Raw genomic sequence first — 17,882 nt, forward strand, 5'->3', positions numbered from 1 at the left:
GTGCTCATTTACTTTGCTGGAAAATGTGCTGTAGTTTGGTGTTCAGATAGTACCTGATCAGGACCAGCTGTTGGGTGATGCAGTGACTTGAGCAAGGAGTAACACATGAGCTGGCCTGTGTAGAGATTCTGTGGCAGTAAGACACCTCTGAGTCTTCTTCTTTGGCTGATCATGAATGGGGGCGGGATAAGAATTTTTCTTCTGAGTTAAGTTAGAGCAATGACTAAAAGCCTTTCCTTCATCATCCACTACTGTCTATATCAGGCAGCAAGGAGCTGGGATTCTCTCCATCCTTCTCCACATGGGGTGGTGAAGCTGTTGGAAGAACTGGCTTTCTTTTCCTGTGTGTTGATTTCCATCCTTTGAGGGGCAGAACTCACAGGACTTACTGTTCTGGGTGTTGCTGTGAGTTGTGATAGAAGCAATGCAACTGCTCTTGCTCATGTGCAGCTGTTGGTACCTACAAGGGAGCCCATGTCAGAGGTTCCCCTCAGTGCATGCACTAATAGGATCTCCTTCTTTCAGCTTGCTGTTTGTTTTATGGAACTGGTAGGAATTTTTCTTTTCAGTTGCTGTTGCTGTGCCAGGTTTAATTAACATTGGCTAGTGGGTGTCCAAGCTATTAGGGCGAGAAAATGGTGGCAGCAAGGGATGCAAACATTTGCATAGCATGATCACACAAGGCTTGTTTTCTTGCGTGTTCTTTTTCCTTTTTCTACAGCCAAAATATTTCTGAATTTGGCATGAATTTCTGGAGAGTTGGCCTGAAACTTCCATTTCTTTGTCAAATCGACTGTTAAAAGATTTTCTTGAAGTTCTATCCAGTAGCCTTGGTTACTCCTCAGTGTAGGCTGGTAAACAGTTTGGTGAAGAGTGGGTCTTGTTTTTATTCCACCACTCAGACACACAGGTCATTTTATAGTGTAATTCAAAGAGTCCTTAAAATGTCAGGATGGAGGAAACAGTGCCAAGGCAACAGGTATCTTAAAAGAAGACTCAGTGACAGCTTCTGGTGCCTCCTGCAATTTATTTTTTATATTATTATTAATATTTTGTTTGATCTGAAGAGGCATACCATAGGGTAGGATGGCAAGGAAATAGCACAAAGAATTTGTTGAACTAAAAATCTGCATCAGGATCACAAATGTATAGTGAAAACAAACACTCCTTTGTTCTTACTTAGAATATGTGAACTTAATGATATTAAAGAGAATAAATATGGATCCAACAAACAGAAATAGTACCTTTATTCAGTGTCTGGTAAATCTGTTAAATTCATTGTCAAGGAAGGTTACCAAGACTAATATTGCAGCAGGATACTTTAAAGGTGCTGAATGATTTTATGACCAATAATATTTCTAACTCCTTAAGCTATGTGAAATCTCCTGCTTCAAATTGTACTTTGATAGCAAACCACTTTTCACTGCTCTTTTCTTCCTTTACATCAGTGGCTCGACTTTGGCTTCAAGGTGCTTTCTGCAGTAAAGAACTAACTAGAGACAGGATTTTCAGGATGAAAATCTTACTGAAAGCTTGGTAGTTCCACAGTTCCTGTGCATTTTACATGCACAAAAATTTAGCCAGACTGTGAATTCCATTATAGCAACAGAGAGATAAGAAGCTTTTAAAATTCAGACGTTTTAACATTGTTAGTTTGAGCTTCAGTGTTGTATCAAACTCTGTAAAGGGTTGGTCCAAGCAAGCTTCTCACTTGTAAAATACACACAGTCTTCTTCTGGACTACAATGGCAGTTTCATGTTGCCCCGAGAATTTCAGCCCTCCAAAATACAATTTTCAGCATTGTTTGATATGAAATAAAAAAGGAAGTTTTTGTAGTGCTTCTCAAACAACCACTTCCAGATAAAATGAGGGCTTCTCGTTTTCTTCAACTTCTAAAAATTTTAAGTCCATCTGAAGACTTTCTCCTCAGTCAACCTTAAGTAACTTCTTCTCAGGCAGTGCACCAGACTTCTAAATTCTTCATGTCTTTCTAAATAATCTTTTAAATGCATATTTGCTATTGTAATATTTTCATGTTCTCATGTCCAACCATGAAGGCACGCGGTTGTATTTCCTGTAGTAGAAATTCTGAAAAATTGCATTCTAAGATTGTATTTTGTATTAGGAATTTGAATTTTCTTTTTTGAAGGGGGCAGTTACTATGGGGGGAACAGCATATAACTCTGTTCTGTACAATTAGGTCACTTCACAACTGTGACTTGCACTTGCCTCTTCCTCTCCTTTCTCCATAAAACAATCTACAACAGAGGCAAAAGTAAAATTAGATGAATCTCAGAAGATGCAGAGATCTTTAAAGGTGTCTTAGGATGGGGTAAAGGGAAGGTCCTGTCACTGTGTTACCTGTTGTCACAGGCATGGGAATCCCAGGACAGGATTCGTGGCAAATGAAGGTGAGGAAGACACCTGTAAAGGAGAGTAAAACTTCTGACAGTAGAATAGCTCGATAGCTGTACTACACCCATTGTAGTCATATGTAATTGTGACTTTCAAAGAAGGGTTCCTATGCCTACATCTGTCTTTCACCTTCCTTTGTTGTCCAGAGTGCTTGAAGAGAAGTAATTTGGCTGTTGTTTTGTGTGGCTTACTGATTATACCCTTCAAGACCCCATTTGTAAAAGATTTGCCGTTGGTGTGCAATACTGTTACATCAGATATGTCCAGAAAAGGCTGCAATCTACTGCAGTCACCAGAGATGTAAAATTACCTGTGATTTTCAATAAGTAATGTCAATTTTTGGAGGTTTGTAAGATCTTATTTTTCATTAAATTCCTGTAATTTTTATATTTTTTAGTACTTGTGTCTCTAGGATGTTTCAAGTGCCAGTTGCAGGCTTTGGATAGACATCTATAACTACAGGAATTGGTTTGTTGCAATCAATTACTCTCTGGTTTAAAAGCGCAGACAACTGGGGACAAAACAACATATGACTTTGTCATGGTTGTTTTTCAACACAAATAGGAACAGCAACTGACTTTGGAGTAATTCATAATACTAAGAAATATTTGTCCTCTGCTGGTTCATTTTAAGAGATTGGATTGGTTTGTGGCCGTGGTGTTCACTGAGAAAGGGTAACTTTGCAATAGGTTGGGCTCATGATGAGCTCAGCTGCACTGGCTTACCTGAGGTGGATGAAGTATAGTGCTGAGGTATCTAATTTTCCGTAAGGTAGGCTAAGAATTTCTTAGATGGAGGGCAGAATTTCACTTTGTTACCATTTCATAGGAAATTCACTCAGCATTGCTTTTTCCAGGAATAATTTAAATCAAATGTCCAGGATTTTCATTGTGCGTGTACAAACTCAGTATGAAATTAAGTAAAAAAACCCCACAATGGTGTACAGCAATACATAGGACTTTGCAATTTATCACTGTTCTGACCTAATGATCTGGACTGTTCAGTGGTGGGAACACCCATAAAACCTGATGGTCTGTTGATCTAATTTATCTGATCCCATCTCTTTCCCACCCTGCCTGGCAAGGAGCAGTTCCATGTCATGTAGTGCACACGTGAGCTGACGCTGCAGCAGCAGTCCTGGGAGAAGCTGCCACTTTGGTTCCAAAGTATGGGTGCAGTAAGTAATATTCTTTGTTGCTCCCTTAAAGAGATGACTGTTTTAAATAATAAAACGACAATGCAAAGACTAGAGGGAAGAGCTGTCACAGCCTAATTGAAAGTTCGTTATGCTGCTTATACCATTATCGTAAAACTCTTTATCATGTGTCTGTAAATGTGCAAATTAAAAACCCAGAGGTAATTTTGTATTTTATCTGCATTAAAAAAGATTGTGAAATTATCATCTCTTTCATAGTTAAATAACTTTAACCTGTATGGTGACCTTTGAATATGCAAATAACATAGCTTTGTTGGATGGAATACATTTTGTTAATTGTAACATGATAAGTGGAGAAAATCTGAAGAAAACAGGAATTCATTTTGAAGTAATCATAGTGGAAGGTTTATGAGATAAGGAAAAAGGAAACATTTTATATTTATGTGCAGGCTCAGAAGAATGATTGTCTACTGGTGTTCAAATCTGTGACTCTGCAGCTGTAATCAAAACCAGCGGGAGAATTTCTAACTTACATCACCAGCAGCAAACTTGGTGAATACATAATGCATGCTCAGAGACTTGAAGAATTTCAATAGGTTCTTAGGTAACAGGGCTTTTTCTTTTTCTTTTCCTTTTTTTTTTTTTTTTTGTTCTCAGTTTGTCAGGCATCTGAAAAAACTCGATGCTGCGACCATGAAACTGAGTAATAATTAAACATTTTTCTGCAGGTCAGAATGATCATTTTCGCATAAAGAGAAGAGAGAATGTAATGAACACAAGGAGAGAATGAGTTGCTCTTAGGCATAGTACAAGTTGAACAAATCTGTCTCGTCTCTTGTGCAGACAGGCGTGCTGCCATGCTACTGTGCTGTCTCCAGGCCTGCTCCCTTCCCTGTGCATGTGTGCCCAGGGACATTTTGAGTGACCATGTCTTGATTTGGTGATCTCTGGAATGAAGTGTGTTTGCATTTCCCTTTATACCTGTGACCTGGACTAGAGATGCCAGTTTACCTCTCCAGAGGTCTCAAGTGGGACATGAGCTGCTATATTGCTGTAGCCATTCTGGAGTGCCCCCACATCCCACATACCATTACACACCCAGAAGCAGCAAAGTTTAAGCAAATTTCACGACTGATCTCAACAGGAACAGTTGCAAACTCTCCATGTTATTTATGGCTGACTTGCAAGCAAAGGTTTGGAAAGAGCTGCTAATAAGTTCTGCAGAATACAAAGCTTTACTCAAGGGATCCTCGCTTAAAGGTATGGTTGGTAGTTAAGGTAGAGGAAGCCTGTGCTCCTCCTCCTGGGCCACTTACTGCTGGAGCCCCATTCACTGGCAGAGTGGCTATTCATGACTAGGCAGAGCCGGCATCAGTGTTACTGTAATAATGGTGCTTTTTTAGGCAGCTTGAGCTCTGTTGGATTATATAGAAAAAAAAAGACAGAATCAAATTCCAACTGTAAATCTGGGTGAATTCTATTAATGTCTTTTTATAAGCATTTACTTATTTTCATAATTTCCATATTAACAAATGTAAATTACAGTCAAGTCTTTCTTTCATCTCTCATTTACTTTTCAGAGTGCATTTATTCTCCATTGAGCTATACCATGACCAATTCAGATTCGTTGCTTTGAGGCTGAACTGTTTGTTTTGCAATTCTGCCACGTAAAATCAGAAGATAACCTCCTTTGCTTTTGCCTCACTGGATCCTGCAAAACTAGCTCTTTCTCACAGTAGATCTTTCTGATTACTGCTTACTCTGTAAGTTTTGACAGGAAGTTAGACAGACTTGGAATTAAGATTCCAAGGGGCTGCAAGCACGCTATGTTTTGACTACTGCATATGGATATTTTTAAAGGCTGAAAACTATGCTGTCAGTCAAAAATACATCATATTAGCAAAATGTGGTTTCTCTGGCTAAAGTGTGAGGGGCTTTATCAAGGGGCATGGACATTTTTAACAAGGAAAATCCCTAAAGACAGGGTTAGTCGAGGTGTCTCAAAAGACCTGACAGTAATGTAAATAATTCTTGAGGATATTTTGCTGTAAACATTTTTTTATAACATTCATATGCTCGATGCCATAAAGAGAAACCTCTTAGGTTGTTATGTACCAAGAAGTGCAATAAAGTATATGAAAGTAGAGTAAATGGAATTTTTACATGTGGGTAATTTATGGACCACTGGTTGAAACGGTCTCATATCTGCACCTGCCCTGGTAATGTTTCATGCAGAAACTTCAGCGCTGCCATCATGCAAGTCACAGCAGTTGTATTTTCCAATCATTTTCTCACAAACTCCTCCCTATGGGTTTTCATTCCAGAGTTCAGTACTTCCGTTGTTATCTGGTTTTTGTAGGCATCCAAATCACAACAGTATCATGAAGGACTTGGGGCAAATTCAAATGTGGGCCAGACTTAGTTCTTTTCATTCATGGAGTCTAACTCATTCTTGACATCAGATCATAGTTGAAGTCAATGGGAATTGCTTAGTTTACATGTTTCCTACTAAATCAAATCTCTTAGAAATTATGAAAATACCAAGGCCTTGATGATTGCCAGCATGGAACAGCAAATGATCACCCTTGGAAACTCTCTGGGCTTCCACATGTTGGGGGGGCCCAAGAGGCCTCCTTCCAGCCTCCTCCTGCTGGTTGGGGACAGCTCCTGGGACATCACAGCTCTAACACCCACCTTGGGGCTTTAGGGGAGAATACTACTTTACATGGGTCAGAAACATGCCAGAAACCATTCTGTCTGCCTAACTCCAGAGATGTTCATATTCAACTGCCTGCGAGTGTTTGGGGCATTATTTCATTAATTACTGCACTTCAGCGTAGCCATTCAGGGCCAAAGAACTTTAGTGAAGAGGCGTAATCCAGCTACCCATCCACTGCTCTATGCACTCCTAGGAGTACAAGCAGAGTTGTCTGGGCAAGAGCAAGCTGCAGGGGTATCATGTGTTCTGAACTAGGATCCTGCAGGGATATGCCTCAGGAACCTTTAATGGAAATTTATTTGCTGTGCTGGAAAAAGCTTTGTTAGATAAGTACCTCTGTGTCTTATCGTGTATTTCAGCTTCCTTGGCAAAAAAGCTGATTGCAAAAGTGATTGTGGTGGTGTTTGGATTACTGGTAATGGAAAAGAAATTCTGTGTACTTTTATTCATTTTTGTGTTGCAAAAATAGAAGACTGCAAAAGTTGGAAACATGAGCAGAATAGTAAAAACATGCTTGCTACTGGATTCTGGGGAGTGTTCATATGCCAAAAGCTCATTTGTAGCCTCACACTGATAAAAGACTTATCCCAACAGGAAAGCCAAAGCGCAGATTTACGAATCTAAAAAATTTGAATTCACTAATGTTTCTACCTGCTGATTTCTAGACATGTTGAGGGAGAAAGTCAGCTGGGCCAGAGCAGGAACCTGTGCTAAGAATGTGTGAAAAATTCAGTTGCCCATAGCATTCACTTGCTCTGAGTTTCTACTAGCAATAGGAAGATACCTGAGGAAATCTGTTTATTGTTGCTGTTCCTAAAATGGAGATGAGCTGCTGAAGACAGAAATGCAAATGACAACTTCCCACACGTCTTCCTGTTTCCTGTGTTACCAAAGAATGCCAGACCTCATTTAATGATACCTACTTGAGTATTTTCATCCATTAAAGTAAAAAAAAAAAAATTAATGCCATCCTATGGGGAACCAGGGTTATCTCTTCACAGAAGCTCCATTCCATCAGTGGGCTCATTTACCTTTTCACAACAGAAGAGGTAATTGTACCTCTGAAAATGCGATGTTTTAATGTTTGCCATTATTAGGTATAAAAGTGTAGTCATACATTAACAATTCCTGTGACAGAACTGAGAAGCAAACATATTCTTCTTATGCCGAAAGGCTGCATTAAAAATGGGAATGGATTATTACGGAAACTTAATAGAAAAAAATCTTTTCCACCACCATATGGTTGTGATATAACACAAAGTGTTTTCCTGCCAAGATATCACATTACAATGGCAGGCTGCCAGTAGTTTCTCTCTTCCTCACTTAAACAACAAAAATATCCAAAAAGAATTCTTTGGCTGAATCAGGCTGTTGCTTATAAACATATACTATTGGCTGGTACTCAATCTACATCTCAGTTTCTCTAGAGGCAGTCCATTTCACAGTGTTTTATTCAGAAGAGTACTAGAAAATGTTTTATCCAGCTCAGATGCTCTAAGACATTTCTTTCTGGCCTTTGAAAGAAGACATCTTACATGGCTGCAGTCAGCTGTCCTGATTTCTAGCTCCTGCTTGAACTAATTTTGATGTTGGTGTAAATTTCAAGCCATCCTGATCATCTCTCCTTGCCTCTACATTAATGCCTGCACAGCTTGAAGAGGTGTGAGGTCATTATTTCCCAGACAGTTTGGAAAGGTTCATTTGTTCAGTACAGCTCAGACTAGGAAAAGCCTGCTGAACTAGACTGTGTCTCTGACATAACACGCATTTGTCACCGGATCTGTGGTTACTTCCAAAGGCTACTTTATGTGGGTAATATATGTGGCATCAAATTGTACTTCCTGTGTGTTATAATGAGGAGGCTGGGAAACTTTTTTCTTTCTTTAATACCTACAGGTAGAAAAATCATAATTTTTTACTCACACATCCTAAGGTAGTCACTAATATCCCCAGCACCACAATGCATGACTAGCTGGGGATACTCCTTCCCTACACAGCAATTTCCCACAGTGGTACTGATGTGTGTTCAGGAAGCATTAGATCTTTGTAACCACTTGGTATCTGTCCCTCTACCTGAAATATTCACCTCTAGGAAATGCACCTGGTAGCCTTTACCTGAAGTTTTTAATGAGGGCATGGTTGGATGTTCAGCCACACACTTGGATGGTGTCAATTGTCACAGCTTTTTTAGGCCTTTTCACAGACATCTCCAATTTTCTACTTCTGAGCTGTGTCTATCTCTACTAAGTAAAATGCTGCTAGAAGTAGTTACTTTGTGACCTGAAAGCACCACAGGACATCTGACTTCATTACTGTTCTCTCTGTCTTTATCTGCACCTTTGTTTCTGTGTAGTTCCCTGGAGATCATGGGAATGTATCAAACCAAATAACTGTCCTTCAGGGGGCAAAACAATATTTGCAAAATATTGAACAATTTGTCTTTTGGCAAAATAATTTCTTACTGTGTGTGCTTGCTGAGCTTTCAGCCTTGCTGAGCATAAGGGTCCTATTTTTCTTACCATCCTCACTTCCAAACCAGTGAGAAACTGAGTGCAGCCCAGAGAGATGCTCATATTGCACTACAAATAATTGTACTCAGTTTCATCTGTGTTAGTATTAGTCATAGGTAATTTCATTTTGTGTGGACAGACTAATGTGATTAGCCACATTTAGATTTATGTGTATGCTGACTTGAGCTGCATTACATTGCTGGTTTTTAGGTGCAAATGGTATGGTGGTTGATGTAATCTCATGTTCTAAATGAGATAAGTGTCTTATCATGACGCTTTGCTACTTTTACTAATAACTACATTGCTTTTTAGTTCAGCTCACTTAGATGAAGATTGTTCACACATTCTTTCTCACAGAAAACTAATGTTGGAAACGTTTGGAAAGCAATTAATGAGTCATCTTGGATACTGCATGAATCTTTGACAGTCAGCTTGAACAAATCGAGAGTGATACATGGAATGATAGGCAGAGGTCCTCGTGGCTGTCAGCTAACCTGAGGGGTTGCCATTTTTTTTCTGCAAAGAATTTGAGGAAGGTGTATAACCATGATTGGCTGTGAGTTGTAACAGGTCTGATCCCATCATGCTCTGGAAACCACTGAGGCAGTTTCTATTTAGCATTGCTCTGCTGTGCTTCACACTGGATCTCGTAGCCTTCTAACAAGTGAACCAAGAGGTACAGAGACTCACATGTTTGGCTGCCAGGCTCTCCCCCAGGCTCCCTCCCTTTGGTCACCTGGGTCTGCAGATGAAGTTCTGTGCTCTGGAATGGAGCAGATGCAGTTACCATTGTGTACAGCACTTCAACAAGCATTTCTGCTGGCATGCTTGTAACAGATTGGAAGACTGCTTGCTGGTAGAGGGTCAGGAGAAGGAATAACAACACTTTTTTATTTGCACTTGTAGTTTACTGAACACTGGGGGCCCAGGCCCGGACTTGGTCTTCTGTGATAACAGTCACAGTGAGACTGGGGATGTGCTAAATCTTGGTTCAGTATATTGCAATACAAAGGAATTTTGATTAATTGACAGATTAAGCGCAATAAATGACAGATCCATTTCTTGAAACCCGAGTGTATGAAGAAATTGTGCAAAAAATCTGTAGTCTCTGAATGAAGAGTGGTCTATTTGCAGAGATGAATAAAGATAATTATAATATCAAAGTCTGTCAGAACCAGAGAAGTTGGTGGCTGAGAGGCACAACACCCTGTCCTTTATATAATTAATGACTGTCAGAAATTATCATTGATTTTCAGCAAAACTCATGTTTATCCAAACATGAGGGGCCACTTGATATGCTGTTGTAGTCATAGGGCAGCATTAATCAGAAACTGTCCACTACTGACTGTTCTGGACCTATGGCCTGACAGACTGGGATGATTTTAGAAGAGCCTGACTACACAGCTGTGTTTGTGCTCTTCATATCCAGCCTCTATTGTCTTACTCTCACTGTGGCTGAAAACATGAATATAGACAAATAGAAAACTAGATGAATCACTTGATATTCAGGCAACCTATGGAGCCCTAAAGAACTCTGTATCTTGTAAAACTGCCGAAGAAAAGTGGGGACCGTAAGTCACTGTAGAAAAACTCTCTGAAGTCTCAGACCTGTCTCTAAAATGGTAATGCAATGCATTTTTTTTCCTTCTGCCCACAAGCCAGCCTGGAAGTGCTAGTTAATCCTTTTTCCAGATATATTTGGATGCAATCAGAGCCCAAAGTGGATGAGGCCAAAGAGGTCTTCACTGTCATTACCATGCGGGATCCCAATCCTCTTTTTTATTAAGGGAATACAGAGACATGGAGAAGACAATGGAAAACTGGCAGAAGTGCCGTTTTCTACTTGGGGAAACGGTCCATTTCTCTTTGGTCAGTCCTCTACTCCATTTCTCATCAGTGTCTCATAGTCTCTTGTTCCAGTTGTAAGCACCTATTTTGAATTGACTTGTTCCACTTAAACCAGAAAATAATCCAGCCACTGCTGTTTGTCCTTCCTGGGACGCTGTCCAAGTGAAGGCAAATCTGAAGAGCTTTCTGCTGTTTTGTTCTGTTATGCACTGGACAGTGATAGCCTTGGATAATCTTCCTGTCATATTGTGGGAGTCAGCAACAGAGAAAAGAGAGCTTCAAGCCACTAATGATCCACTAAATGCAAGCCTCGTTGTTCAACAGATAAGTATAGAAAAAGTTTCCTGATCTGGTTCTTTCCAGTTAGGTTATGTGACTTGTCATCCATCAGGCAGTAAGGCAATACAGCTGAGTATATGCAGCAACGCACAGCGCCTCCTTTCCCCTGCCTGTGCTGCTTGGTTTTCTGCTGAATTGAATCACGGAGCTGCCAACTGCCCCCAGGTGAGCCCCGGGAGCTGCAAGGAGAAAGGGAGGGGCTTAGTGAACTGGCAGCTGGGAGGGTATAAACTTCTTGTTGCAGGTTGGGAATTAGATTAGATTCGGTTCTTATGTGTTTTTGTGTATTCTCGGGCTCGAAGTGAACTGCCTTGATGTGGTAAGAATGTTTTCTGCTCTCCTGTGTTGATAATAAAGTTATGAATTCAGAAGCTGGTTGTTTTGTAAACTTTTCCTATGCCTTTGGTCAAGGCAGACTCAGAAAGATGTTAATCATAACATGTATAGTCCCACAGTAAGGAGAAGGGAAGACCAAGCAGTAGTTCACTGTTTGCTAAGTTGGCTGATTTAGGAGGATTCATTTGTATCTTGAATGCAGTAGAGAGGAAGGTAACCCCTTTTTTGAGTCTGTCCTGAAGAATTATCAGCAAGTTTCCTATTTACAGGACAATTGAAAGCAAGGGTATCATAAGTACAAGTGATGAATCCTGCCTGTCTTTTACTGCATGGAAGGTGTGTGGTGTGAAGAGATTATGTTATTCCATACCTGTGCAAAATTGTGTCAAAGTTTTTACAGGAAGCATTTGATTGTGGTAACACTGGGGTTAACCAGGATCTCTGCCTGCCCCAGAGTAAGGTGTAAATGCATGCCCTGCTTCTAACTGAGTACCCTTCTGCTCTCCCTGCTTTCCTCCCTGTGCCTGTGGCCTCATTTCAATAGTTTTATGTATAAGTAAAGTACTTCCAAACGACATTTAATTTTATCTGAAATGTTACTAAGCTTTTGATGAAGACGTGGTCCCTCACTGTTTGCTTGAAATGTGCGGGCAGAGGGTTTAGCTGCATGCTTTTGTATGTAGCTGAGTGAATCTCCCTGTGGTGCTATCCCTTTTTCCATGTCCATGTGACTATTTGCTTCTCCCAACAAAGCAGTATCTCCAGTTACAGTAACACTGCATTCCACCAGGACAAGGGTGCCTGTACAGCATCTTCTGTTGCCTTTAACTAGTGTTCCCAACTGCAGGGAAATGCAGTGGGATTCACTCACTTCTGTTTTAAGGTTTTTTGTATTTTGAGACCTATCTTTCAGAAAAGTAGTAACGGGGGGTCCTTATCCATGCAGCTCCTTGGAACCAAGCTGTGTAGGAGCAAGGGGATGAAAGTGATCTCACAGGACAAAGAAGAAAGGTAGAATGAAGAGAATTAACTACTCTTCCTGCCACTATGCCTCAGTGAAGGACTTCTTTTTTTCTTCTGTTTTTTAAATCTGTTTTCTTTTTTGAATGCTTGTACAGAGCAAGATCCTACTTTCCATTAAACTGTTATGAGTGACTCATCCTAGGGTAAATCCCTTCATGCTCTAATTTGAGTGTAATGTTTAATATTGTCTTTGCTTCTGCTTAGACCTGTGATCTTGCAAGCTGCTTATGATAGCTGTGTTGCTAACTCCTCACCACACTGGAAAACTGTGGGTTATCTCTTGTGGGGTTGGGTTGTCAATTGTTTTGTTTTTTCTAGAGACTGTGAGGGCAGTATAAATCTGAGGTAAGGACGTAGTGCAAGCAGAAGCAATTGTTTCTGGTGACAAAGTAACCAGAAGAGCTCCTGAAGTCTATAAATAGGACATTACACAATAGAAATTAGATCATGGGAAGGTAGGGAGTGAAAAATACTAAAAGTGGAGAGCTCATGGTGTTTTATAACCACAGGACATGTTTTATGCTCTGTCTTGGCTATACTGTTGGAGATCCTAGAGTGGCTGATCTGCTTCAGACCTTTTCTTTTAAGACCTAACCATTCTGTGGGGAAAATACTGCTTTTTCTAGTTCCTAGTAGGCACCAGTTTTCTCAGTGAAGCACAATGAAGTTGCTTTTCTACACAGGTTTGGTTTTCATGTGATGTGAATAGTTGGTGTTATGGCACATCTGTTGTAACTACAGTGCCAGGCCCTTTAAATAGCAAAATGGAAATTTGCTGAAGTTCGTTATTGGAAACACTTCCATGGAAAAGCCACTTCTCAAGAGGTAGCTTAGATGTGTAGTCAGTTCCTGTTGTGTTTCCTTACAGGCCATGTGTTTTTCCATTTTCACTGCTTTAAAGGGAACCTTGGCTGCAGAGCTGGCTAAAAGGACAACTTGCTCTAACAAAGTTCTGTCTAGGATGAGCAGTGTGGAGGAAGACACAAAAATATTTGGTGCAAATTAAAATGTCATCAGCTGAAGAATTTTTTTAAAGGAGGCCTCAAATTAAGAGGCTTCATGTACAATATTCCATCTACAGACACAGACCTTTAAAACACAAGCCTTAATGTTTTTCTGGAAGAAAGAATAAAAATCTTCTCTTCTATGTCCTTCTTAATTTCAGAAGGATGTTATTTCCTATATCCAGCTAAATGAACTGAAGGGAAATACTGTAACTTCTGACTAGGATATTGGTAGCTGTGTCACATGGTATTTTCTGAGGAATTGCTCTGTGGCTTTAAGGACCTCAGTAAACTTCCAAGAGGTGAGAATAAAGACTTTTCCAAGTCTAGTTTTATGATGTTGACTGTCTCTAGGCCAGTCTACCTCTTGTGTTTCATGCCCTCTTTCTGCAGTGGAAAAAGTGATGTAGCTGGTCCTTTTTAATAAGGAAATGGGCTTGAAATCATCTGATGGGTGTGCTGTTGAGGTAACACAGTTGGAAGACAACAAAGAGCCCTTTTAAACACGCTTCTTGTCCAATTGTGAATCCTTTCCAGAGTCCTAGAAAACTATATCCGGACACAGTCTTAATTTCAAGTGGCTAAATGTTGGTTATTGTGATACATAAGCTGCAGGCAGACCGTGAAGGTTGAATGTCTTCTCCAGAAGCAGCCCAGCCTCTCAGTATGCTCCTTCACAATGGTGTGTGTAGGGTAAGCTCACTAGGCAGCCCGTCTAATATAACAGCTTTTCCTTTGTGCAGTGCTAGAGACTTGGATTTCTGTCTGCATGTTTATCCATTACCTCAGTGTTTGCTTGGCCTGTGATAGACAACTATCATTTGACTTTACAGCCTTCACAAGGTTTGTCTAAGTTTATCATCTTTTGCTGTAGGGTCTCTCCTTAGTCAATTCTCCTCAGATTTCAAAGGCATTGTCCCACTTCAAAGATCTCTTTTGAACCTACATGATACTGTGGGTTATACTTCCTGCTTCTTTTAATTATGATCTATCTGTGAGGTTTTGGGGTATGTTTTTGTTACTACAGGGAATCCCAGAGCCTTCTGATATAGGAATTAGTGTTTCTTTATAGTGTAACTTTAGAGTTAGTAATATTATATGAGTGAAAATACAGTTGCATGTGAATCCTGTGGAAAAGAACCCAGTACCTTTAGTCATATAAGCTTTAAGTTCTCAGCACTGTTCATTTGGAAATTGGGCATCTAAGTATCCTTAGACCCCTGCATTCATGTATGGCTGTTTCTCCCATGTGAAGTTGTCCACATGCTAATTAACCAGGCTTCTCTCCCAACCCTGTTTTGCGACAGGTTTGTGCTACAATCATTGGCCCATCTTCAGCAGTTGTGGTGAGCTTTAATTTGTCTCTGTATGCAGCCATGGCATCTGTTCCTGTCTGAGCTCTCGCAGGGAACTGCCTGCCTCTGTAGGGTCTAGGGTTCTCCTCAGCCTTTGTCACTTCCCATTTATTCTGTTTCCTGAAAAAGGATATCTTGAAGAAGTGTAGGGGGAAAATTAAAACTGCAAAATATAAGGTGATGGAATTGTGATAAAATTTTATGTGAGGCATATGTATTTTCTCCATGTATTTCATAAAGATGATTGGGATCAATTATTTTCAAACCTTTAGAAGAACCCTATGGTCCTCTTACAGTATTCTGTATTTTGAGATCGAATTTTTATGCTTGTTCTCTGTAAGTGTCAGCAGTCCCTACAGGGTTATTTAGTATTGTGCTCTAAAGGAATACATCCGTTGTGATCAGCCTACTGCAGTGTATTGCTATCCTCTGAAAGCAATATTAGTATGAATTGATGGTTGCATAAGGGAGACTACTCTCTAGCCCCATTAGTTAAACTTGGAGGAAGGTAATCACAAGGAAATGCAGTAGTGAAATCTTAGTTTCATTATACATGATTTCAAATAAAGATCTGCAAAATTGCTGCGTGATTTGTTTGAATGTTTGTGAATTGCTCTAACCTGGTATCTGTTACTGTCACTTAAGAATTCCCAAGCCATCCTTTATAACCACCACTATATTTTAACTCATCTTATTCTTCTCACCTTGTCCTTCTCACTGTTCTCGAGCTTACACACTGTACTGCAACACTGTAAAAGGTGCAAAAATTTACATAACAGAGTGGCAAGTGTATTTTTCCTTCTAGAACATACTCTACTGCAGCACAAGTACCTTGTAGTGTAGAAATTGCCATAGTAACTACTCATTTCTTATTGATTAGATGGATAAAAATTCTCATAATATATAAGCAGAATAACTTGCTGGCATATGGCTCCAGGCTACCCCTGTGGCAAATCTTACTTATGAATTCTCTCCTTTTTCTGCGTGTAAGAGTTTTTTAAATGAATTAGTATTCCTTGGATTAGAACACAAAATAACTTTTTCTTTTCTGCCACAATGGAGCTTAAATTTTAAGTTAGACTTGATATGCAGCTCCTAAGACAGGATGTTAACTTGTATTGGTTTGTAACTGGATTAGGACAACTAGATTTCACCTCAATGTGAAATCTGGATGGAGAAGGAACAAGAAGAAAGCCTCCTCCCAGAGTGAGGGAGAACTCTAACAGCTTCAGAGCTGACCTCTAATGAGTAAAATGTTTTAGTTTGGCAGTTGTGATAAATCTTTTTGAAAAGTGCTTTTTGAATGTTCTAATTGGTTGCCTGAGAAAATGACCCCTGTCTTTGTTTCTCTAGTAATACTACAGACACACTACTGCTCTTCAGCAGTGGCACTGTGAATGCCTACTGAAGGCAGGATTAGGCCTGCAGTGAGTTACAGTGTCTGACAGCTGTCTCGGTTCATGTGCTGCGGTTGCTGAGCATACTATTGTCTCTTGCAATCCTGAAAGATGCTCCAACAAGGCTTCTACCAAGTTTGTTGTGAAAGACAAGCTTTTTGTGAATTCTATCAGGGGACTGAAATTGTGAAGCACTTAGGCAGGATGTCAGATAAAATTAAGCCCAACACATTCTTCAAATGTGAAGCATCAGTTTATTCAGAATAATATAAAATGAAAGAACAGCAACACTCAGCCAGTTTTTTTTACACTGTAAATCTAGTCTAACGTTCTTCTGGCGTCTTCAGTGAGGCCTAGGTGTTAGTTGTGATTATACTCATTCTGTATGATTATTTTAGGGTAATATTAGTTAGATGTGTAGGAGACTGAAGATTTTAGAGCAATTTTTAGTTCAGGTCTTCCAAGCTGCTATTACAGATGCTATTCATGCAGACCTGCTTTACTTGGCTTGGAGGTGTTTCCCATCTCCCAAAATTAGAAATGCTAGGTTAGGGCATCACTTTTTATATTGTACCACCCTTCAACTCTATTATCTTCACCTACAGCCTGACAGTCTCATTTCAAACTTTGTGTGACCTGACACTAGTTTGAAAGAGATAATAATCCACAGGGCTACAGGAAATGATGCTGCTGTTTCAGTAAGTTAGTCCTTCACAGAGACACTACTCAGGAAGAGATTCTTCTCCCTGTAGTAGGCGACAAACAAATGGAGGAAATGCTTTGGCAGCTGTAGATAGCTTTCATCTTTAACAGGAAGAAATAGGCTTGGCTCTTCTTAATCTTTGGCCTGAATTCTTGTGTGCTTTCGTAAAGACTTTCACAGGCAGCAGTGGGAGGTGCAGTGTTTAGCATGTTTTGTCTGTGTGCTGAGATCTGGAAAGCGGGCCCAGAAAGCAGGCGGAAATGTGGATGAGCAGAGAGCAGTATGTAGAGGGTGAGGTAAGGGTTTAGGTTGACAAATGAAGGGTTTTTTATAGTTACACTGCTTTCACTCCCACTCCTTTTGCCCAATCTGAAGGGAAAAGACACAACCCAAAGGAGACCAAATTAGGAAGTTTGCACAGAGGATTTTAGGGTTACCTTCAAGACAGACTTGGGATCGCTGGAATTCCTGTCTTAGCACCTTGCTGGAGAAATTGGAGTGGAACTGCCTGTTGAGAACCCTTCCTGTGCTGGCTCTGAAGAGCCAGGAAAGGTTTTCAGAACACAGCTCATGTGTGGTTAGCTCAGTCATTAGTATCTGTTCCATCAGGAGTCTGTACTGCTGTATTTCCCTGCTGGTGAAATGACCAGTCTTGGGCAAACATCTCTGCTTCTTTTGCCACTGTCACCTGTTTTTGTTGCCTCACAATTACAGATTAGGAATGATGCTTTCTTTCCTCTCATAAGGAAGGATAGACTTCCTTCCTCATATAAGAGTGTGAACAAAAGTGGAAAATTGAATCCTAAGACTCTCCAAGGCCAGGGACTCTCCAACCTGCTGATTTCAAAGCTTCCCTATTTTCTATTGATACAGCATCAGAGAAACAGCCTTGTGCAGTTTTAAACACCTTGTGCTGGTGTTATGTTCTAATGCTCACCTAAAAAACTTTATTTTTGAGGGGAAAATAATGATTTGGTACATTTCATTCAACTGAGGAAATCTGCATGGAAAGAATATTTCCCAGGGAACCTAATTTTTAATTTTTTAATTAGTATGTTGTTCAGAGTATGGTATGT

The 17,882-nt window shown here is 40.1% G+C and overlaps 1 protein-coding gene across 9 annotated transcripts in view; it reads left to right on the forward strand.

The window, feature by feature from the left end:
• Positions 1-17,882, forward strand: part of CABCOCO1 (ciliary associated calcium binding coiled-coil 1) — a 263,455-nt gene that overhangs the window by 86,221 nt on the left and 159,352 nt on the right. The window lies entirely within an intron of this gene.

Source organism: Corvus cornix, chromosome 6, assembly GCF_000738735.6.
Source record: "Corvus cornix cornix isolate S_Up_H32 chromosome 6, ASM73873v5, whole genome shotgun sequence".
Lineage (NCBI taxonomy): Eukaryota > Metazoa > Chordata > Aves > Passeriformes > Corvidae > Corvus > Corvus cornix.